The 26,067-nt window shown below is 35.1% G+C and overlaps 1 protein-coding gene across 1 annotated transcript in view; it reads left to right on the top strand.

Annotated features, from left to right (window-relative positions):
- The first annotated feature begins 707 nt into the window (after positions 1-707).
- The window catches only part of LOC138308773 (solute carrier family 35 member F3-like), a 44,956-nt gene continuing 19,596 nt past the window's right edge, over positions 708-26,067 (top strand). Inside the window, 1 exon segment of the mRNA XM_069249789.1 lies at positions 708-773. The gene's annotated coding sequence lies outside the window, so the exon portion shown is untranslated.

Below are 26,067 nucleotides of genomic sequence, written 5' to 3'. Positions count from 1 at the left end.
CTGTTGTCATGTCATTATATCAGACGAGGTTGTGACCTGAAGTTGACCTCGATTTTTGTGAATTCGTTTTACGGAATTTTCCAACACAATTTTATATTTTACATTTCGCCAATTAATTATTTATTTGTATGCTTCTGTTGCTATTTCAGTTCACTCTATTTCGATTTACATCTAACCATTGGAAGTGTTTTCAACTATTATTTGCATGTGCCTCATTTGTTATTCTTCTTTTCCGATACAGCAGATAAAATAAATTGTCAGCGTAGATATTATAAAAATATGTCTAGAACAGACAATGCTTGTCAGTATAAGTCGAACTGAAACAGAAAACAAACAAAATATATCTTTGAGTAGAGAAAACAAACTTTAATATCCAGCTTGACAATGGCCCAGTAACTCCGCCGTCTGTCTGCCTATAATTTTCCCGTTGATGAATGCAAATGAAACAAAAGTTTGTCTGAACCCAGGAAGACATAATAGGTCAAGGCTCTTATTCCACGGGAATTAGTCCGTGTTAGTATCATTGACCAAAATTGTTTTCGCGCGGTTCACCTGGACTCTCGCGACAATTTGTAACCATGGTAGCCAGTTGGCTGACTCCTCAATGATTAACTGTAGTCATGGTTTGCCAACGTGCTGCAGTGACAGTCGTATGATGAGGGAATGGCCTATTATTTCCAAGCACCATTTACAGTTGTAGATGAAGTGTAAGACTAGAGTTACTACCAGTGGCACTCTGTGGAGGTATTGGGGGAGATTCGCGGACATGTAAGGTAAGATATGTAAACCAGTCATTTGATTAAATGTGCTGTTCGGAATATCTAGTCCTAACTTACGGAATATTTATAACATGTTTCAAAGGCATTTGAGCCAAGGTACGTTGCATTTGTATTCAAACTAAAGCATACATCTATAGCTCACATGTGCTACAGTGTACACTATGAATATTGGTTCTCTAGGTATACACAGTCTTGTATTACAAAATTACCTCCTGTATACAAAACCTCCTCCTGTATTACAAACCTTATACCTCCTGTATTACAAACCTGATTACCTCCTGTATTACAAACCTGATTACCTCCTGTATTACAAACCTAATTACCTCCTGTATTACAAACCTGATTACCTCCTGTATTACAAACCTAATACCTCCTGTATTACAAACCTGATTACCTCCTGTATTACAAACCTAATTACCTCCTGTATTACAAACCTGATTACCTCCTGTATTACAAACCTAATTACCTCCTGTATTACAAAACCTAATTACCTCCTGTATTACAAACCTAATTACCTCCTGTATTACAAACCTAATTACCTCCTGTATTACAAACCTAATTACCTCCTGTATTACAAACCTAATTTACCTCCTGTATTACAAACCTGATTACCTCCTGTATTACAAACCTTATTACCTCCTGTATTACAAACCTAATTACCTCCTGTATTACAAACCTGATTACCTCCTGTATTACAAACCTAATTACCTCCTGTATTACAAACCTAATTACCTCCTGTATTACAAACCTAATTACCTCCTGTATTACAAACCTAATTACCTCCTGTATTACAAACCTGAATTACCTCCTGTATTACACAAACCTAATTACCTCCTGTATTACAAACCTAATTACCTCCTGTATTACAAACCTGATTACCTCCTGTATTACAAACCTAATTACCTCCTGTATTACAAACCTAATTACCTCCTGTATTACAAACCTAATTACCTCCTGTATTACAAACCTAATTACCTCCTGTATTACAAACCTAATTACCTCCTGTATTACAAACCTAATTACCTCCTGTATTACAAACCTGATTACCTCCTGTATTACAAACCTGATTACCTCCTGTATTACAAACCTAATTACCTCCTGTATTACAAACCTATTACCTCCTGTATTACAAACCTTTACCTCCTGTATTACAAACCTAATTACCTCCTGTATTACAAACCTAATTACCTCCTGTATTACAAACCTAATTACCTCCTGTATTACAAACCTAATTACCTCCTGTATTACAAACCTGATTACCTCCTGTATTACAAACCTATTACCTCCTGTATTACAAACCTAATTACCTCCTGTATTACAAACCTAATTACCTCCTGTATTACAAACCTGATTACCTCCTGTATTACAAACCTAATTACCTCCTGTATTACAAACCTGATTACCTCCTGTATTACAAACCTGATTACCTCCTGTATTACAAACCTGATTACCTCCTGTATTACAAACCTGATTACCTCCTGTATTACAAACCTGATTACCTCCTGTATTACAAACCTGATTACCTCCTGTATTACAAACCTGATTACCTCCTGTATTACAAACCTGATTACCTCCTGTATTACAAACCTAATTACCTCCTGTATTACAAACCTAATTACCTCCTGTATTACAAACCTGATTACCTCCTGTATTACAAACCTGATTACCTCCTGTATTACAAACCTAATTACCTCCTGTATTACAAACCTTATACCTCCTGTATTACAAACCTAATTACCTCCTGTATTACAAACCTAATTACCTCCTGTATTACAAACCTGATTACCTCCTGTATTACAAACCTGATTACCTCCTGTATTACAAACCTAATTACCTCCTGTATTACAAACCTAATTACCTCCTGTATTACAAACCTAATTACCTCCTGTATTACAAACCTAATTACCTCCTGTATTACAAACCTAATTACCTCCTGTATTACAAACCTAATTACCTCCTGTATTACAAACCTGATTACCTCCTGTATTACAAACCTGATTACCTCCTGTATTACAAACCTAATTACCTCCTGTATTACAAACCTGATTACCTCCTGTATTACAAACCTGATTACCTCCTGTATTACAAACCTGATTACCTCCTGTATTACAAACCTAATTACCTCCTGTATTACAAACCTAATTACCTCCTGTATTACAAACCTAATTACCTCCTGTATTACAAACCTGATTACCTCCTGTATTACAAACCTAATTACCTCCTGTATTACAAACCTAATTACCTCCTGTATTACAAACCTGATTACCTCCTGTATTACAAACCTAATTACCTCCTGTATTACAAACCTAATACCTCCTGTATTACAAACCTGAATTACCTCCTGTATTACAAACCTACCTGATTACCTCCTGTATTACAAACCTAATTACCTCCTGTATTACAAACCTGATTACCTCCTGTATTACAAACCTGAATACCTCCTGTATTACAAACCTAATTACCTCCTGTATTACAAACCTGATTACCTCCTGTATTACAAACCTGATTACCTCCTGTATTACAAACCTAATTACCTCCTGTATTACAAACCTAATTACCTCCTGTATTACAAACCTGATTACCTCCTGTATTACAAACCTAATTACCTCCTGTATTACAAACCTGATTACCTCCTGTATTACAAACCTGATTACCTCCTGTATTACAAACCTGATTACCTCCTGTATTACAAACCTAATTACCTCCTGTATTACAAACCTGATTACCTCCTGTATTACAAACCTAATTACCTCCTGTATTACAAACCTGATTACCTCCTGTATTACAAACCTGATTACCTCCTGTATTACAAACCTGATTACCTCCTGTATTACAAACCTAATTACCTCCTGTTACAACCCTGATTACAAACTCTGATATACAAACTTAATTACCTCCTGTATTACAAACCTTATTACCTCCTGTATTACAAACCTAATTACCTCCTGTATTACAAACCTAATTACCTCCTGTATACAAACCTATTACCTCCTGTATTAAAAACCTAATTACCTCCTGTATTACAAACCTGAATTACCTCCTGTATTAACAAACCTGATTACCTCCTGTATTACAAACCTAATTACCTCCTGTATTACAAACCTAATTACCTCCTGTATTACAAACCTAATTACCTCCTGTTATTACAAACCTAATTACCTCCTGTATTACAAACCTAATTACCTCCTGTATTACAAACCTGATTACCTCCTGTATTACAAACCTAATTACCTCCTGTATTACAAACCTAATTACCTCCTGTATTACAAACCTGAATTACCTCCTCCTGTATTACAAACCTAATTACCTCCTGTATTACAAACCTAATTACCTCCTGTATTACAAACCTTATACCTCCTGTATTACAAACCTAATTACCTCCTGTATTACAAACCTAATTACCTCCTGTATTACAAACCTAATTAACTCCTGTATTACAAACCTGATTACCTCCTGTATTACAAACCTAATTACCTCCTGTATTACAAACCTGATTACCTCCTGTATTACAAACCTAATTACCTCCTGTATTACAAACCTAATTACCTCCTGTATTACAAACCTAATTACCTCCTGTATTACAAACCTAATTACCTCCTGTATTACAAACCTGATTACAATCCTGATTACCTCCTGTATTACAAACCTAATTACCTCCTGTATTACAAACCTAATTACCTCCTGTATTACAAACCTGCTTACCTCCTGTATTACAAACCTAATTACCTCCTGTATTACAAACCTAATTACCTCCTGTATTACAAACCTAATTACCTCCTGTATTACAAACCTAATTACCTCCTGTATTACAAACCTGATTACCTCCTGTATTACAAACCTAATTACCTCCTATTACAAACTGATATTATTAAAACCTAATTACCTCCTGTATTACAAACCTAATTACCTCCTGTATTACAAACCTAATTACCTCCTGTATTACAAACCTGATTACCTCCTGTATTACAAACCTAATTACCTCCTGTATTACAAACCTAATTACCTCCTGTATTACAAACCTAATTACCTCCTGTATTACAAACCTAATTACCTCCTGTATTACAAACCTAATTACCTCCTGTATAACAAACCTAATTACCTCCTGTATTACAAACCTAATTACCTCCTGTATTACAAACCTGATTACCTCCTGTATTACAAACCTAATTACCTCCTGTATTACAAACCTAATTACCTCCTGTATTACAAACCTAATTACCTCCTGTATTACAAACCTAATTACCTCCTGTATTACAAACCTAATTACCTCCTGTATTACAAACCTGATTACCTCCTGTATTACAAACCTAATTACCTCCTGTATTACAAACCTGATTACCTCCTGTATTACAAACCTAATTACCTCCTGTATTACAAACCTAATTACCTCCTGTATTACAAACCTAATTACCTCCTGTATTACAAACCTAATTAACTCCTGTATTACAAACCTAATTACCTCCTGTATTACAAACCTAATTACCTCCTGTATTACAAACCTAATTACCTCCTGTATTACAAACCTAATTACCTCCTGTATTACAAACCTAATTACCTCCTGTATTACAAACCTAATTACCTCCTGTATTACAAACCTAATTACCTCCTGTATTACAAACCTAATTACCTCCTGTATTACAAACCTAATTACCTCCTGTATTACAAACCTAATTACCTCCTGTATTACAAACCTAATTACCTCCTGTATTACAAACCTAATTACCTCCTGTATTACAAACCTAATACCTCCTGTATTACAAACCTAATTACCTCCTGTATTACAAACCTAATTACCTCCTGTATTACAAACCTGATTACCTCCTGTATTACAAACCTAATTACCTCCTGTATTACAAACCTAATTACCTCCTGTATTACAAACCTGATTACCTCCTGTATTACAAACCTAATTACCTCCTGTATTACAAACCTGATTACCTCCTGTATTACAAACCTAATTACCTCCTGTATTACAAACCTAATTACCTCCTGTATTACAAACCTTATTACCTCCTGTATTACAAACCTAATTACCTCCTGTATTACAAACCTGATTACCTCCTGTATTACAAACCTAATTACCTCCTGTATTACAAACCTAATTACCTCCTGTATTACAAACCTAATTACCTCCTGTATTACAAACCTAATTACCTCCTGTATTACAAACCTAATACCTCCTGTATTACAAACCTAATTACCTCCTGTATTACAAACCTGATTACCTCCTGTATTACAAACCTAATTACCTCCTGTATTACAAACCTAATTACCTCCTGTATTACAAACCTGATTACCTCCTGTATTACAAACCTAATTACCTCCTGTATTACAAACCTAATTACCTCCTGTATTACAAACCTAATTACCTCCTGTATTACAAACCTAATTACCTCCTGTATTACAAACCTAATTACCTCCTGTATTACAAACCTAATACCTCCTGTATTACAAACCTAATTACCTCCTGTATTACAAACCTAATTACCTCCTGTATTACAAACCTAATTACCTCCTGTATTACAAACCTAATTACCTCCTGTATTACAAACCTAATTACCTCCTGTATTACAAACCTAATTACCTCCTGTATTACAAACCTAATTACCTCCTGTATTACAAACCTAATTACCTCCTGTATTACAAACCTAATTACCTCCTGTATTACAAACCTAATTACCTCCTGTATTACAAACCTAATTACCTCCTGTATTACAAACCTAATACCCCTGTACCTAATTACCTCCTGTATTACAAACCTGATTACCTCCTGTATTACAAACCTAATTACCTCCTGTATTACAAACCTAATTACCTCCTGTATTACAAACCTGATTACCTCCTGTATTACAAACCTAATTACCTCCTGTATTACAAACCTAATTACCTCCTGTATTACAAACCTAATTACCTCCTGTATTACAAACCTAATTACCTCCTGTATTACAAACCTTATACCTCCTGTATTACAAACCTAATTACCTCCTGTATTACAAACCTAATTACCTCCTGTATTACAAACCTAATTACCTCCTGTATTACAAACCTAATTACCTCCTGTATTACAAACCTAATTACCTCCTGTATTACAAACCTGATTACCTCCTGTATTACAAACCTAATTACCTCCTGTATTACAAACCTAATTACCTCCTGTATTACAAACCTAATTACCTCCTGTATTACAAACCTAATTACCTCCTGTATTACAAACCTAATTACCTCCTGTATTACAAACCTAATTACCTCCTGTATTACAAACCTAATTACCTCCTGTATTACAAACCTGATTACCTCCTGTATTACAAAACCTGATTACCTCCTGTATTACAAACCTAATTACCTCCTGTATTACAAACCTGATTACCTCCTGTATTACAAACCTAATTACCTCCTGTATTACAAACCTGATTACCTCCTGTATTACAAACCTAATTACCTCCTGTATTACAAACCTAATTACCTCCTGTATTACAAACCTAATTACCTCCTGTATTACAAACCTAATTACCTCCTGTATTACAAACCTGATTACCTCCTGTATTACAAACCTAATTACCTCCTGTATTACAAACCTAATTACCTCCTGTATTACAAACCTAATTACCTCCTGTATTACAAACCTAATTACCTCCTGTATTACAAACCTGATTACCTCCTGTATTACAAACCTAATTACCTCCTGTATTACAAACCTAATTACCTCCTGTATTACAAACCTGATTACCTCCTGTATTACAAACCTAATTACCTCCTGTATTACAAACCTAATTACCTCCTGTATTACAAACCTATTACCTCCTGTATTACAAACCTGATTACCTCCTGTATTACAAACCTATTACCTCCTGTATTACAAACCTATTACCTCCTGTATTACAAACCTGATTACCTCCTGTATTACAAACCTAATTACCTCCTGTATTACAAACCTAATTACCTCCTGTATTACAAACCTAATTACCTCCTGTATTACAAACCTAATTACCTCCTGTATTACAAACCTAATTACCTCCTGTATTACAAACCTGATTACCTCCTGTATTACAAACCTAATTACCTCCTGTATTACAAACCTGATTACCTCCTGTATTACAAACCTAATTACCTCCTGTATTACAAACCTAATACCTCCTGTATTACAAACCTAATTTACTCCTGTATTACAAACCTAATTACCTCCTGTATTACAAACCTAATTACCTCCTGTATTACAAACCTAATTACCTCCTGTATTACAAACCTAATTACCTCCTGTATTACAAACCTAATACCTCCTGTATTACAAACCTGATTACCTCCTGTATTACAAACCTAATTACCTCCGTATAACAAACCTAATTACCTCCTGTATTACAAAACCTAATTACCTCCTGTATTACAAACCTGATTACCTCCTGTATTACAAACCTGATTACCTCCTGTATTACAAACCTAATTACCTCCTGTATTACAAACCTGATTACCTCCGTATTACAAACCTGATTACCTCCTGTATTACAAACCTGATTACCTCCTGTATTACAAACCTAATTACCTCCTGTATTACAAACCTAATTACCTCCTGTATTACAAACCTAATTACCTCCTGTATTACAAACCTGATTACCTCCTGTTATTACAAACCTGTCCTGTATTACAAACCTAATTACCTCCTGTATTACAAACCTAATTACCTCCTGTATTACAAACCTAATTACCTCCTGTATTACAAACCTGATTACCTCCTGTATTACAAACCTAATTACCTCCTGTATTACAAACCTAATTACCTCCTGTATTACAAACCTGATACCTCCTGTATTACAAACCTAATTACCTCCTGTATTACAAACCTATTACCTCCTGTATTACAAACCTAATTACCTCCTGTATTACAAACCTAATTACCTCCTGTATTACAAACCTAATTACCTCCTGTATTACAAACCTAATTACCTCCTGTATTACAAACCTAATTACCTCCTGTATTACAAACCTGATTACCTCCTGTATTACAAACCTAATTACCTCCTGTATTACAAACCTAATTACCTCCTGTATTACAAACCTAATTACCTCCTGTATTACAAACCTAATTACCTCCTGTATTACAAACCTAATTACCTCCTGTATTACAAACCTAATTACCTCCTGTATTACAAACCTGATTACCTCCTGTATTACAAACCTAATTACCTCCTGTATTACAAACCTAATTACCTCCTGTATTACAAACCTAATTACCTCCTGTATTACAAAACCTAATTACCTCCTGTATTACAAACCTAATTACCTCCTGTATTACAAACCTGATTACCTCCTGTATTACAAACCTTATTACCTCCTGTATTACAAACCTAATTACCTCCTGTATTACAAACCTAATTACCTCCTGTATTACAAACCCTAATTACCTCCTGTATTACAAACCTAATTACCTCCTGTATTACAAACAAATTACCTCCTGTATTACAACCTAATTACCTCCTGTATTACAAACCTGATTACCTCCTGTATTACAAACCTAATTACCTCCTGTATTACAAACCTAATTACCTCCTGTATTACAAACCTGATTACCTCCTGTATTAACAAACCTAATTACCTCCTGTATTACAAACCTAATTACCTCCTGTATTACAAACCTGATTACCTCCTGTATTACAAACCTAATTACCTCCTGTATTACAAACCTGATTACCTCCTGTATTACAAACCTAATTACCTCCTGTATTACAAAACCTAATTACCTCCTGTATTACAAACCTAATTACCTCCTGTATTACAAACCTGATTACCTCCTGTATTACAAACCTAATTACCTCCTGTATTACAAACCTAATTACCTCCTGTATTACAAACCTGATTACCTCCTGTATTACAAACCTAATTACCTCCTGTATTACAAACCTAATTACCTCCTGTATTACAAACCTAATTACCTCCTGTGATTACAAACCTAATTACCTCCTGTATTACAAACCTAATTACCTCCTGTATTACAAACCTAATTACCTCCTGTATTACAAACCTAATTACCTCCTGTATTACAAACCTAATTACCTCCTGTATTACAAACCTAATTACCTCCTGTATTACAAACCTAATTACCTCCTGTATTACAAACCTAATTACCTCCTGTATTACAAACCTAATTACCTCCTGTATTACAAACCTGATTACCTCCTGTATTACAAACCTAATTACCTCCTGTATTACAAACCTAATTACCTCCTGTATTACAAACCTGATTACCTCCTGTATTACAAACCTGATTACCTCCTGTATTACAAACCTAATTACCTCTCTGTATTACAAACCTAATTACCTCCTGTATTACAAACCTAACAAACCTAATTACCTCCTGTATTACAAACCATTAATTACTCATCATGTATTACAAAGTTTTGTTACTTTTAAAAATTTACCTCAGGTTACAGGTGTACAAATATTCCTATCTTTATTTTGACCTTACTTACCAAAACATCCATGTATTACCTCAATTCATATTACAAAAACGAAGGACTAAGTTACAAAAAAATGGCTTCATATATTCATGTTGTGCCTAGACCCGGACTCCCGTACAGACACTCCTCTCCTATGTTTCAAAAAGGACAGGCAACTATGGACTTGTCTCCCCATCTCATTCAGAGATGTTTCAAAACGGGGGCGAAAAATAGACATTCCTTTGTACATTACGTCTCAGGAGATAGTTCCTTGAATTTGCAGTACTCTCGTTCCAATTACGGTCGTTGCTTGACCAGATCTGTATGTGTCTGAATTGACTCTTTTTTCAGTAGAGAGGGTTTATGATCAAACAAAATGTTTAAATATCTTCAATTCAGGACACGGGGTGGTGCGTGATATATTCATGTTGTGCCTCCTTGTGACAGTGGAACTCTTGTCCTTTTTATGGTGCTTTATCACTGAAGCATGACGTTACAAACACCAAGCAAGCATACACCCGTTCACATTATACTGACAACGGGCGACGAACCAGAGGAAATATAGAGTACTAGATTATACTTCCGACTGTGGTTTGTACATGTCAACTGCATCACATGGTCTTGTGAATATGTCGGGACGCTTCATCCACGAAAATCTCCCTACTTGGTACTAATAATAACATTTATTACACTGTCGTTTATCTGGTGGCGGATTAATTATTTTGAAACCAAAAGGAACCATTGATTTGGTGTGTGTTAGATATTTGACCTGTTCATCCTTAGAGTTCAGTAAAGCAATTAAAAACGTTCATTATCAAAGTCTTTGACAAAGATTAAAAAGACGCCAATTTTTCAAAAAATACTTGTTTTTTCACCTGTGTTTTTATGTAATCATTGGTGTTTTTTTTTTTGACCATAAATAGGTTTTTTTTATAAAGTTCTGTAATCCATTGTTATAAATACTCTCGATTCTATATATGGCCTTAATGCAGTTACCTGCTAATGGCCCGCTGTCAACCGTGTAGATGTATGACTTATTTTCTCCGTTAATGTCCACTTTAGTCACGTTTCCCTGTCTACTCAGGAGATAATAGACTGTTCTGGATTCACGATCGAACTTATTACCGCACTCTGAAATCCGATAGTTACGGTAAAATAATGAACAATTACAAAATACCGTCCGTGTGTATCCGTCTCGTGTCCGCTAAACTAGACATTTTTATCTAATGATCATCATTTTAAAATTGATAATAATGCGAATGAAATTTGTTTTCGCTTACGATAAAATCGTGCGTTTGATAAAATCTTCTCAATTATCATCACCGCAAAATCATTTCGAATCGTAGACTGGAGCAAAACGTTCTAATCTTTAATTGGAAATTACGAATCAAATCGTCGACCGTTGATTGAAATATGTTGAATATGAGAAAATATATGTATAAATTTGCAGTGAAATAAATTCATGTTCGCATGCATTTAGAAATTTTCAGATTGCAAATACCATAAAAAAAAAAAAAAAAAAATCAAATTAGGCCCTATGCAAAATATATACTATATAGTTATGTAAAACTTACGCGCACTTAACTGTCTGCAATTTATTCGGATTTCTTTATATTTGCGAATCACCATTGCCGCCTTGGGATGTGTCATTAAATATATATTATATGGTACATGTCTGTAAAACAAGGTTTTTGTTAACAATATGGCGAGATTATAAATTTAGTGAGTTAGATTAATCCGCGAATTTATTGAAATTAAAACCAACGCGAAACATTACCAACTATACAGTATGTCTCTGTAGGATATGTTACTATTGTAATAACAACTAAATTACCCGCATCTTCCAAACTAAATATACTAGAGATTTTCTCAATATTGGAATGACAACAATTTAATTACTATAAATCACAATTTGGCGATCAAAGAAGGTTCACATCATATAGTCCTTTTACATATAGTGTTGTGGAAGATACTACTATATCTTGTGCAGTGCATAAAGTTCATTTCATATCCACCTCCTGTAATATTACTATAGGTATCCACCTTCTGTTATATTTCCATCTGTATCAACCTTCTGTTATATTAACATCTGTATCCACCTCTGTATATTTAACATCTGTATCCACCCTCTGATATATTAACATCTGTATCCACCCTCTGGTATATTAACATCTGTATCCACCCTCTGATATATTAACATCTGTATCCACCCTCTGATATATTAACATCTGTATCCACCTCTGATATATTAACATCTGTATCCACCTCTGATATATATTAACATCTGTATCCACCCTCTGATATATTAACATCTGTATCCACCTTCTGTAATATTTCCATCTGTATCCACCTTCTGTAATATTACCATCTGTATCCACCTTCTGTAATATTACCATCTGTATCCACCTTCTGTAATATTACCATCTGTATCCACCTTCTGTAATATTACCATCTGTATCCACCTTCTGTAATATTACCATCTGTATCCACCTTCTGTAATATTACCATCTGTATCCACCTTCTGTAATATTACCATCTGTATCCACCTTCTGTAATATTACCATCTGTATCCACCCTCTGATATATTAACATCTGTATCCACCCTCTGATATATTAACATCTGTATCCACCCTCTGATATATTAACATCTGTATCCATCCTCTGATATATTAAACATCTGTATCCACCCTGTAATATTAACATCTGTATCCACCTCTGATATATTAACATCTGTATCCACCCTCTGATATATTAACATCTGTATCCACCCTCTGATATATTAAACATCTGTATCCACCCTCTGATATATTAACATCTGTATCCACCCTCTGATATATTAACATCTGTATCCACCCTCTGATATATTAACATCTGTATCCACCCTCTGATATATATTAACATCTGTATCCACCCTCTGTAATATTACCATCTGTATCCACCTTCTGTAATATTACCATCTGTATCCACCTTCTGTATATATTAACATCTGTATCCACCTTCTGGTATATATAACATCTGTATCCACCCTCTGATATATTAACATCTGTATCCACCCTCTGATATATTAACATCTGTATCCACCCTCTGATATATTAACATCTGTATCCACCCTCTGATATATTAACATCTGTATCCACCCTCTGATATAACATTGTATCATCTGTATATTACATCTGTATCCACCTCTGATATATTAACATCTGTATCCACCCTCTGATATATTAACATCTGTATCCACCCTCTGATATATTAACATCTGTATCCACCCTCTGTATATATTAACATCTGTATCCACCCTCTGATATATTAACATCTGTATCCACCCTCTGATATATTAACATCTGTATCCACCCTCTGATATATTAACATCTGTATCCACCCTCTGGATATTAACATCTGTATCCACCCTCTGATATATTAACATCTGTATCCACCCTCTGATAATATTAACATCTGTATCCACCCTCTGTATATTATCTGTATCCACCCTCTGATATATACTCTGTATCCACCTCTCTGTATATTAACATCTGTATCCACCCTCTGATATATTAACATCTGTATCCACCCTCTGATATATTAACATCTGTATCCACCTCTGATATATTAACATCTGTATCCACCCTCTGATATATTAACATCTGTATCCACCCTCTGTATATTAACATCTGTATCCACCCTCTGATATATTAACATCTGTATCCATCCTCTGTATATATTAACATCTGTATCCACCCTCTGATATATTAACATCTGTATCCACCTCTCTGTATATATTAACATCTGTATCCACCTCTGATATATTAACATCTGTATCCACCCTCTGATAATATTAACATCTGTATCCACCCTCTGATATATTAACATCTGTATCCACCCTCTGATATATTAACATCTGTATCCACCTTCTGGTATATTAACATCTGTATCCACCCTCTGATATATTAACATCTGTATCCACCCTCTGATATATTAACATCTGTATCCACCCTCTGATATATTAACATCTGTATCCACCCTCTGATATATTAACATCTGTATCCACCCTCTGATATATTAACATCTGTATCCACCCTCTGATATATTAACATCTGTATCCACCCTCTGATATATTTAAACATCTGTATCCACCTCTGATATATTAACATCTGTATCCACCCTCTGGTATATTATCTAACATCTGTATCCACCCTCTGATCCACCTTCTGTAATATTACCATCTGTATCCACCTTCTGTAATATTACCATCTGTATCCACCTTCTGTAATATTACCATCTGTATCCACCTTCTGTAATATTACCATCTGTATCCACCTTCTGTAATATTACCATCTGTATCCACCTTCTGTAATATTACCATCTGTATCCATCCCTCTGATATATTAACATCTGTATCCACCCTCTGATATATTAACATCTGTATCCACCTCTGATATATTAACATCTGTATCCACCCTCTGATATATTAACATCTGTATCCACCTCTGATATATTAACATCTGTATCCACCCTCTGATATATTAACATCTGTATCCACCCTCTGATATATTAACATCTGTATCCACCCTCTGATATATTAACATCTGTATCCACCCTCTGATATATTAACATCTGTATCCACCTTCTGTAATATTACCATCTGTATCCACCTTCTGTAATATTACCATCTGTATCCACCTACTGTAATATTACCATCTGTATCCACCTACTGATATATTAACATCTGTATCCACCCTCTGATATATTACCATCTGTATCCACCCTCTGATATATTAACATCTGTATCCACCCTCTGATATATTAACATCTGTATCCACCCTCTGATATATTAACATCTGTATCCACCCTCTGATATATTAACATCTGTATCCACCCTCTGATATATTAACATCTGTATCCACCCTCTGATATATTAACATCTGTATCCACCTTTCTGATATATTAACATCTGTATCCACCCCTCTGATATATTAACATCTGTATCCACCCTCTGATATATTAACATCTGTATCCACCTCTGATATATTACCATCTGTATCCACCTTCTGTAATATTACCATCTGTATCCACCTTCTGTAATATTACCATCTGTATCCACCCTCTGATATATTAACATCTGTATCCACCCTCTGATATATTAACATCTGTATCCACCCTCTGATATATTAACATCTGTATCCACCCTCTGATATATTAACATCTGTATCCACCCTCTGATATATTAACATCTGTATCACCCTCTGATATATTAACATCTGTATCCACCCTCTGATATATTAACATCTGTATCCACCCTCTGATATATTAACATCTGTATCCACCCTCTGATATATTACCATCTGTATCCATCCTCTGGTATATATTAACATCTGTATCCACCCTCTGATATATTAACATCTGTATCCACCCTCTGATATATTAACATCTGTATCCACCTCTGATATATTAACATCTGTATCCACCCTCTGATATATTAACATCTGTATCCACCCTCTGATATATTACATCGTATCCACCTCTGATATATTAACATCTGTATCCACCCTCTGATATATTAACATCTGTATCCACCCTCTGATATATTACATCTGTATCCACCCTCTGATATATTTAACATCTGTATCCACCCTCTGATATATTAACATCTGTATCCACCCTCTGATATATTAACATCTGTATCCACCCTCTGATATATTAACATCTGTATCCACCCTCTGATATATTAACATCTGTATCCACCCTCTGATATATTAACATCTGTATCCACCCTCTGATATATTACAATCTGTATCCACCCTCTGATATATATTAACATCTGTATCCACCTCTGATATATTAACATCTGTATCCACCCTCTGATATATTAACATCTGTATCCACCCTCTGATATATTAACATCTGTATCCACCCTCTGATATATTAACATCTGTATCCACCCTCTGATATATTTAACATCTGTATCCACCCTCTGGTATATTAACATCTGTATCCACCCTCTGATATATTAACATCTGTATCCACCCTCTGTATATTAACATCTGTATCCACCCTCTGATATATTAACATCTGTATCCACCCTCTGATATATTAACATCTGTATCCACCTCTGATATATTAACATCTGTATCCACCCTCTGATATATTAACATCTGTATCCACCCTCTGATATATTAACATCTGTATCCACCCTCTGATATATTAACATCTGTATCCACCCTCTGATATATTAACATCTGTATCCACCCTCTGATATATTAACATCTGTATCCACCCTCTGATATATTAACATCTGTATCCACCCTCTGATATATTAACATCTGTATCCACCCTCTGATATATTAACATCTGTATCCACCTCTGATATATTAACATCTGTATCCACCTCTGATATATTAACATCTGTATCCACCTCTGTATATTAACATCTGTATCCACCCTCTGATATATTAACATCTGTATCCACCTCTGATATATTAACATCTGTATCCACCCTCTGATATATTAACATCTGTATCCACCCTCTGATATATTAACATCTGTATCCACCCTCTGATATATTAACATCTGTATCCACCCTCTGATATATTAACATCTGTATCCACCTCTGATATATTAACATCTGTATCCACCCTCTGATATATTAACATCTGTATCCACCCTCTGATATATTAACATCTGTATCCACCCTCTGATATATATTAACATCTGTATCCACCCTCTGATATATTAACATCTGTATCCATCCTCTGATATATTAACATCTGTATCCACCCTCTGATATATTAACATCTGTATCCACCCTCTGATATATTAACATCTGTATCCACCCTCTGATATATTAACATCTGTATCCACCCTCTGATATATTAACATCTGTATCCACCCTCTGATATATTAACATCTGTATCCACCCTCTGATATATTAACATCTGTATCCACCCTCTGATATATTAACATCTGTATCCACCCTCTGATATATTAACATCTGTATCCACCCTCTGATATATTAACATCTGTATCCACCCTCTGATATATTAACATCTGTATCCACCTCTGATATATTTAACATCTGTATCCACCCTCTGATATATTAACATCTGTATCCACCCTCTGATATATTAACATCTGTATCCACCCTCTGATATATTAACATCTGTATCCACCCTCTGATATATTAACATCTGTATCCACCCTCTGATATATTAACATCTGTATCCACCTTCTGATATATTAACATCTGTATCCACCCTCTGATATATTAACATCTGTATCCACCCTCTGATATATTAACATCTGTATCCACCCTCTGATATATTAACATCTGTATCCATCCTCTGATATATTAACATCTGTATCCACCTTCTGTAATATTACCATCTGTATCCACCCTCTGGTATATTAACATCTGTATCCACCCTCTGATATATTAACATTTGTATCCACCCTCTGATATATTAACATCTGTATCCACCCTCTGATATATTAACATCTGTATCCACCCTCTGATATATTAACATCTGTATCCACCCTCTGATATATTAACATCTGTATCCACCCTCTGATATATTAACATCTGTATCCACCCTCTGATATATTAACATCTGTATCCACCCTCTGATATATTAACATCTGTATCCACCCTCTGATATATTAACATCTGTATCCACCCTCTGATATATTAACATCTGTATCCACCCTCTGATATATTAACATCTGTATCCACCCTCTGGTATATTAACATCTGTATCCACCCTCTGATATATTAACATCTGTATCCACCCTCTGATATATTAACATCTGTATCCACCCTCTGATATATTAACATCTGTATCCATCCTCTGATATATTAACATCTGTATCCACCCTCTGATATATTAACATCTGTATCCACCCTCTGATATATTAACATCTGTATCACCCTCTGATATCATCTGTACCATCTGATATATTAACATCTGTATCCACCCTCTGATATATTACATCTGTATCCACCCTCTGATATATTAACATCTGTATCCACCCTCTGATATATTAACATCTGTATCCACCCTCTGATATATTAACATCTGTATCCACCCTCTGATATATTAACATCTGTATCCACCCTCTGATATATTAACATCTGTATCCACCCTCTGATATATTAACATCTGTATCCACCCTCTGATATATTAACATCTGTATCCACCCTCTGATATATTAACATCTGTATCCACCCTCTGATATATTAACATCTGTATCCACCCTCTGATATATTAACATCTGTATCCACCCTCTGATATATTAACATCTGTATCCACCCTCTGATATATTAACATCTGTATCCACCCTCTGATATATTAACATCTGTATCCACCCTCTGATATATTAACATCTGTATCCACCCTCTGATATATTAACATCTGTATCCACCCTCTGATATATTAACATCTGTATCCACCCTCTGATATATTAACATCTGTATCCATCCTCTGATATATTAACATCTGTATCCACCCTCTGATATATTAACATCTGTATCCACCCTCTGATATATTAACATCTGTATCCACCCTCTGATATATTAACATCTGTATCCACCCTCTGATATATTAACATCTGTATCCACCCTCTGATATATCAACATCTGTGTATCCACCCTCTGATATATTAACATCTGTATCCACCCTCTGATATATTAACATCTGTATCCACCCTCTGATATATTAACATCTGTATCCACCCTCTGATATATTAACATCTGTATCCACCCTCTGATATATTAACATCTGTATCCACCCTCTGATATATTAACATCTGTATCCATCCTCTGGTATATTAACATCTGTATCCACCTCTCTGATATATTAACATCTGTATCCACCCTCTGATATATTAACATCTGTATCCACCTCTGATATATTAACATCTGTATCCACCCTCTGATATATATTAACATCTGTATCCACCCTCTGATATATTAACATCTGTATCCACCCTCTGATATATTAACATCTGTATCCACCCTCTGATATATTAACATCTGTATCCACCCTCTGATATATTAACATCTGTATCCATCCTCTGATATATTAACATCTGTATCCACCCTCTGATATATTAACATCTGTATCCACCCTCTGATATATTAACATCTGTATCCACCCTCTGATATATTAACATCTGTATCCACCCTCTGATATATTAACATCTGTATCCACCCTCTGATATATTAACATCTGTATCCACCCTCTGATATATTAACATCTGTATCCACCCTCTGATATATTAACATCTGTATCCACCCTCTGATATATTAACATCTGTATCCACCCTCTGATATATTAACATCTGTATCCACCCTCTGATATATTAACATCTGTATCCACCCTCTGATATATTAACATCTGTATCCACCTCTGATATATTAACATCTGTATCCACCCTCTGATATATTAACATCTGTATCCACCCTCTGATATATTAACATCTGTATCCACCTCTGATATTACATCTGATCCACCTATATATTAACATCTGTATCCACCCTCTGATATATTAACATCTGTATCCACCCTCTGATATATTAACATCTGTATCCACCTCTGATATATTAACATCTGTATCCACCCTCTGATATATTAACATCTGTATCCACCCTCTGATATATTAACATCTGTATCCACCCTCTGATATATTAACATCTGTATCCACCCTCTGATATATTAACATCTGTATCCACCCTCTGATATATTAACATCTGTATCCACCTCTGATATATAACATCTGTATCCACCCTGATATATTAACATCTGTATCCACCTATTTAACATCTGTATCCACCCTCTGATATATTAACATCTGTATCCACCCTCTGATATATTAACATCTGTATCCACCCTCTGATATATTAACATCTGTATCCACCCTCTGATATATTAACATCTGTATCCACCCTCTGTATATTAACATCTGTATCCACCCTCTGATATATTAACATCTGTATCCACCCTCTGATATATTAACATCTGTATCCACCCTCTGATATATTAACATCTGTATCCACCCTCTGATATATTAACATCTGTATCCACCTTCTGATATATTAACATCTGTATCCACCTTCTGATATATTAACATCTGTATCCACCCTCTGATATATTAACATCTGTATCCACCCTCTGATATATTAACATCTGTATCCACCCTCTGATATATTAACATCTGTATCCACCCTCTGATATATTAACATCTGTATCCACCCTCTGATATATTAACATCTGTATCCACCCTCTGATATATTAACATCTGTATCCACCCTCTGATATATTAACATCTGTATCCACCCTCTGATATATTAACATCTGTATCCACCCTCTGATATATTAACATCTGTATCCACCCTCTGATATATTAACATCTGTATCCACCCTCTGATATATTAACATCTGTATCCACCCTCTGATATATTAACATCTGTATCCACCCTCTGATATATTAACATCTGTATCCACCCTCTGATATATTAACATCTGTATCCACCCTCTGATATATTAACATCTGTATCCACCCTCTGATATATTAACATCTGTATCCACCTTCTGATATATTAACATCTGTATCCATCCCTCTGATATATTAACATCTGTATCCACCTCTGATATATTAACATCTGTATCCACCCTCTGATATATTAACATCTGTATCCACCCTCTGATATATTAACATCTGTATCCACCCTCTGATATATTAACATCTGTATCCACCCTCTGATATATTAACATCTGTATCCACCCTCTGATATATTAACATCTGTATCCACCCTCTGATATATTAACATCTGTATCCACCCTCTGATATATTAACATCTGTATCCACCCTCTGATATATTAACATCTGTATCCACCTCTGATATATTAACATCTGTATCCACCCTCTGATATATTAACATCTGTATCCACCCTCTGATATATTAACATCTGTATCCACCCTCTGATATATTAACATTCTGTATCCACCCATCTGATATATTAACATCTGTATCCACCCTCTGATATATTAACATCTGTATCCATCCCTCTGATATATTAACATCTGTATCCACCCTCTGATATATTAACATCTGTATCCACCCTCTGATATATTAACATCTGTATCCACCCTCTGATATATTAACATCTGTATCCACCCTCTGATATATTAACATCTGTATCCACCCTCTGATATATTAACATCTGTATCCACCTTATCCTCTGATATATTAACATCTGTATCCACCCTCTGATATATTAACATCTGTATCCACCTCTGATATATTAACATCTGTATCCACCCTCTGATATATTAACATCTGTATCCACCTTCTGATATATTAACATCTGTATCCACCCTCTGATATATTAACATCTGTATCCACCCTCTGATATATTAACATCTGTATCCACCACCTCTGATATATTAACATCTGTATCCACCCTCTGTATATATTAACATCTGTATCCACCTCTGATATATTAACATCTGTATCCACCCTCTGATATATTAACATCTGTATCCACCCTCTGATATATTAACATCTGTATCCACCCTCTGATATATTAACATCTGTATCCACCCTCTGTATATATTAACATCTGTATCCACCCTCTGATATATTAACATCTGTATCCACCCTCTGATATATTAACATCTGTATCCACCCTCTGATATATTAACATCTGTATCCACCCTCTGATATATTAACATCTGTATCCACCCTCTGTATATTAACATCTGTATCCACCCTCTGATATATTAACATCTGTATCCACCTCTGTATATATTAACATCTGTATCCACCCTCTGTATATTAACATCTGTATCCACCCTCTGTATATTAACATCTGTATCCACCCTCTGATATATTACATCTGTATCCACCTCTGATATATTACATCTGTATCCACCTCTGTATATTTACATCTGTATCCACTCTGATATATTAACATCTGTATCCATCCTCTGATATATTAACATCTGTATCCATCCTCTGATATATTAACATCTGTATCCACCTCTGTGATATATAACATCTGTATCCACCCTCTGTATATTAACATCTGTATCCACCCTCTGATATACTGAACCGATATATTAACATCTGTATCCACCTCTGATATATTAACATCTGTATCCACCCTCTGATATATTTACATCTGTATCCACCCTCTGTATATAACATCTGTATCCACCCTCTGATATATTAACATCTGTATCCACCCTCTGATATATTAACATCTGTATCCACCTCTGTATATTACCTACCACCTCTGATATATTAACATCTGTATCCACCCTCTGATATATTAACATCTGTATCCACCCTCTGATATATTAACATCTGTATCCACCCTCTGATATATTAACATCTGTATCCATCCTCTGATATATTAACATCTGTATCCACCCTCTGATATATTAACATCTGTATCCACCCTCTGATATATTAACATCTGTATCCACCCTCTGATATATTAACATCTGTATCCACCCTCTGATATATTAACATCTGTATCCACCCTCTGATATATTAACATCTGTATCCACCCTCTGATATATTAACATCTGTATCCACCCTCTGATATATTAACATCTGTATCCACCCTCTGATATATTAACATCTGTATCCACATTCTGATATATCAACATCTGTATCCACCCTCTGATATATTAACATCAGTATCCACCTTCTGATATATTAACATCTGTATCCACTTTATGTCAGATAAGGGCTGTAAGAAAAGAAAGCGGATATCAATTTGTCATTTCCGCTGCAGACCCCTACTAATCTAGTCATATGACCCGCTTGGCTGACATCAGTCATTCTAATATACTTTCACGATGCTTTCCGGGTCTAACTAATATCCGGTTCACAATAATCCGCCTTTTCATTCCGCTTATGCCGTAAAATCTGTTCTCTGTGTAGTTTCGTTTCGTTTGTTTGACATCATTTTTGTTCTGAATATAGTTTTTATTTCTTTAGAGACGCACGAACATTCTGTTAAAGACATGTTGGTAAAGTTGTCGTAGATATGTTTGATGTTATTTCTTTTTGATTGTCTATAGAATTCTGACGTCTGTAGAAGTGTCTGATCAATACTGCGGTTGTATTTAATACTGACAGCACTGTTTGCCTTCTGTTTGCCAACCTTAACATACAGCATAAACAAAATGCCGTCAATCGTCGGTAGACTTTCAAAAGAAACGCGCATGATTACATGCTTAAAGGGAAGCTTAGAAACTAAGCTTGCTTACTCACAATACCTATCACTTATTTAGATGTATAACGACGTTTCTGGTCCCCAAAACGACGGAGCTAAAGTACGAGTTACCGTTGATAATTCCCATATCTGTGATTGTGTCGTCACGGTGATCATTTAGAAATAATACGACACAATTACAGGAAGATGGGACTTATCGATGGTAAAGTGAACTTCATCCATGCCGGTTTGGTATCTCGAAATCAACATGTGTGGCAAGAAATTTACATAAAGACTACGTTGTGCAATGTTAATGACAATCGCATGGCCAATACGAGATCATATTATGTTTACCCTTGTAATTGTATTATAACGATGTCGAGATACCATAAAACCTTCACCCATGTCGTTTTGATAATTAGAAATCCAAGTATTGAAGCGCAGCTTTATTACCTGTTTTTGAATGTAACGTTGACCGGTGATGCTATCTTGGTATTTATTGTCAGGTTAATTCATTGACATTACTAGAGAACATTCGGCAACATGAAAGACATCAATTATTATATTGGATATATGATATTCTGAAAAATCAAATAAAATTCATTGTTTAAAATTCTAGTTGCCGTTTACATGAAGATGCACTTTCGAATTTTGTGACTTAACAAAGGACACTACTTTGCGGATTTTGGGGTATTTTTCTGATCCCCTGATAAAGATCTATTCCATCTGTTCAAAGTACCAGCTACCTAAAGCAATCGAGGCATCATTTCCATGTATCAGACCGAAGGGTTTGGAATCGGCCATAGTTGGTATTAAGAGTTTAAGTACTGTACTGTAAGTTGTGTAAGTATTGGAAAAGTTTCTTGTATACCACGAATTTTCATCACGGAGGAAGTTACTCGAATTAACCCAACTTAATGTTATTGATACCAACATTACTGGAGCTACTATATAAATGCTCACTTTTCGATTTGTTGTTCGTCAAGTTCACTGAAAAATATTTCGCAACGGCTTTTTTGTACTTGTAATTTTATCGTTTCGTGGCGAGGTATTCTAGCGGGGTTATATCGCTCGTGTGTTACACTTAGGGACTTGTTACGGGATATCATTGAATTTTGCAAAGGAAACACAAAACGTAGGTATCTTTTGTAATACTATGATAGATAACCTGTAAGATACCTTTACAAAATCAAAAGGCCCCAGGGGCCTATGCTATGGATGATATAATGTTGCTCTCCCAAGGTGTACACCAGGGATCCCTTTTTGGTCCATAACTATTCAAATTAATGATCAACGATACCATATTTTCAACAGAGTAGGTAACAAAATTTTTAATCACAATCGAAGTTGATTTACCGTGATTATAATATGTTGAATTTATCTGAAATAAGACCAATCCTCGTTGTTTTCAAGTGACGTTTGAATTTAATGAGTGTACTTTGTGTTGATGAACTGTGTTATTGGTTCCAGTGTTGAATGGTTCGGGTTTATACTCGCCATTGTTCATTACAGTTGTAACACCAGTCAGGATTATATTCTGTGTCTAATTATGCCGCTATATAGAAACTTGACCCACATGAAGATTATCAATTGATTTCATTTCCTCTACTTACATTGTCTACTTCAGTCTGTGTGGGGATTTTGCGTGCGTATTTGTGTGTGTTGATATAAAATCCAAGGCTTCATACAACATGTTAATTCTCCAATGCAGTCGAAACTGTATAAGACAAAAAAACAAGCGATCTGTATTCACAAGTTAAATTTTATGACATTTGGAAATATTACGGACATCATGGTCTACTTCAGTTTCTAACTGTAAGAGGAGAGTGCTTGTATGTCAACGCTGTTGATATACAACCAAAGGCTATGCACAGCCACTTACCTTCCAATACAGTCGAAACTATATTTTTAAATCACCTTAATAATCCACACCCCTGTACTCCCTACATCCACAGTTAACATTGATGCTCAGCGTCTAGTTCTTCAAAGGGTGATACGCTTATTAATGATTGTTAAGAAACACTGATCAATTCAAGATAAAATCTTTTCTTGTAATTTTGACTTTATAAAAGTTTACCAGAATATCAAAAAATCTAGGCTTTACCTTTTCACTTATTTTAGTGAAAATATAGTCAAAGGATATGCAGCAAATGAGAAATGAAAAATTCACTAATCATGTCATTAAGCTAACCCCTCCTTGAACAACCGGGCCCTGGCCTTCACCTGGTTATCAAAGCCAAATGGTCTTACACACAGGTCTTTGATGAAATTGGGAAAAATTAGGAGACATCAAGAAGTAGATCTCATTAAGTAGATGGTCAATATAGATAGGTGGTCGCCACTCGCTATAATAGGTTTAATTTCTAACTGCATATTCGAAATGATATTTTGCTTTGTTACATGTTCAAGGAAGGCTGCTGGGGAAGGGTGCATCTAGAATAAAACTTTAAACCATTTAATATTAGAAGAAACAGTTACTGTACCATCTTTTCGTTTAATGTTCAGCACTTTTATCATGGTTTTCTATAGTTTTAAAATAGTCACACGATACAATGGTAGATATCTTATTTAACGTAAAGCCGACTGAAAGTTGTAGAAATCAATATATGGTTGTGAAGCACTCTGTACATACATAGTCTGGTC

This window comes from Argopecten irradians, chromosome 15, assembly GCF_041381155.1.
Source record: "Argopecten irradians isolate NY chromosome 15, Ai_NY, whole genome shotgun sequence".
Classification (NCBI taxonomy): Eukaryota; Metazoa; Mollusca; class Bivalvia; order Pectinida; family Pectinidae; genus Argopecten; species Argopecten irradians.
Note: the sequence above shows the minus strand (reverse complement) of the source record. Positions and strands in the feature narration are given on the sequence as shown.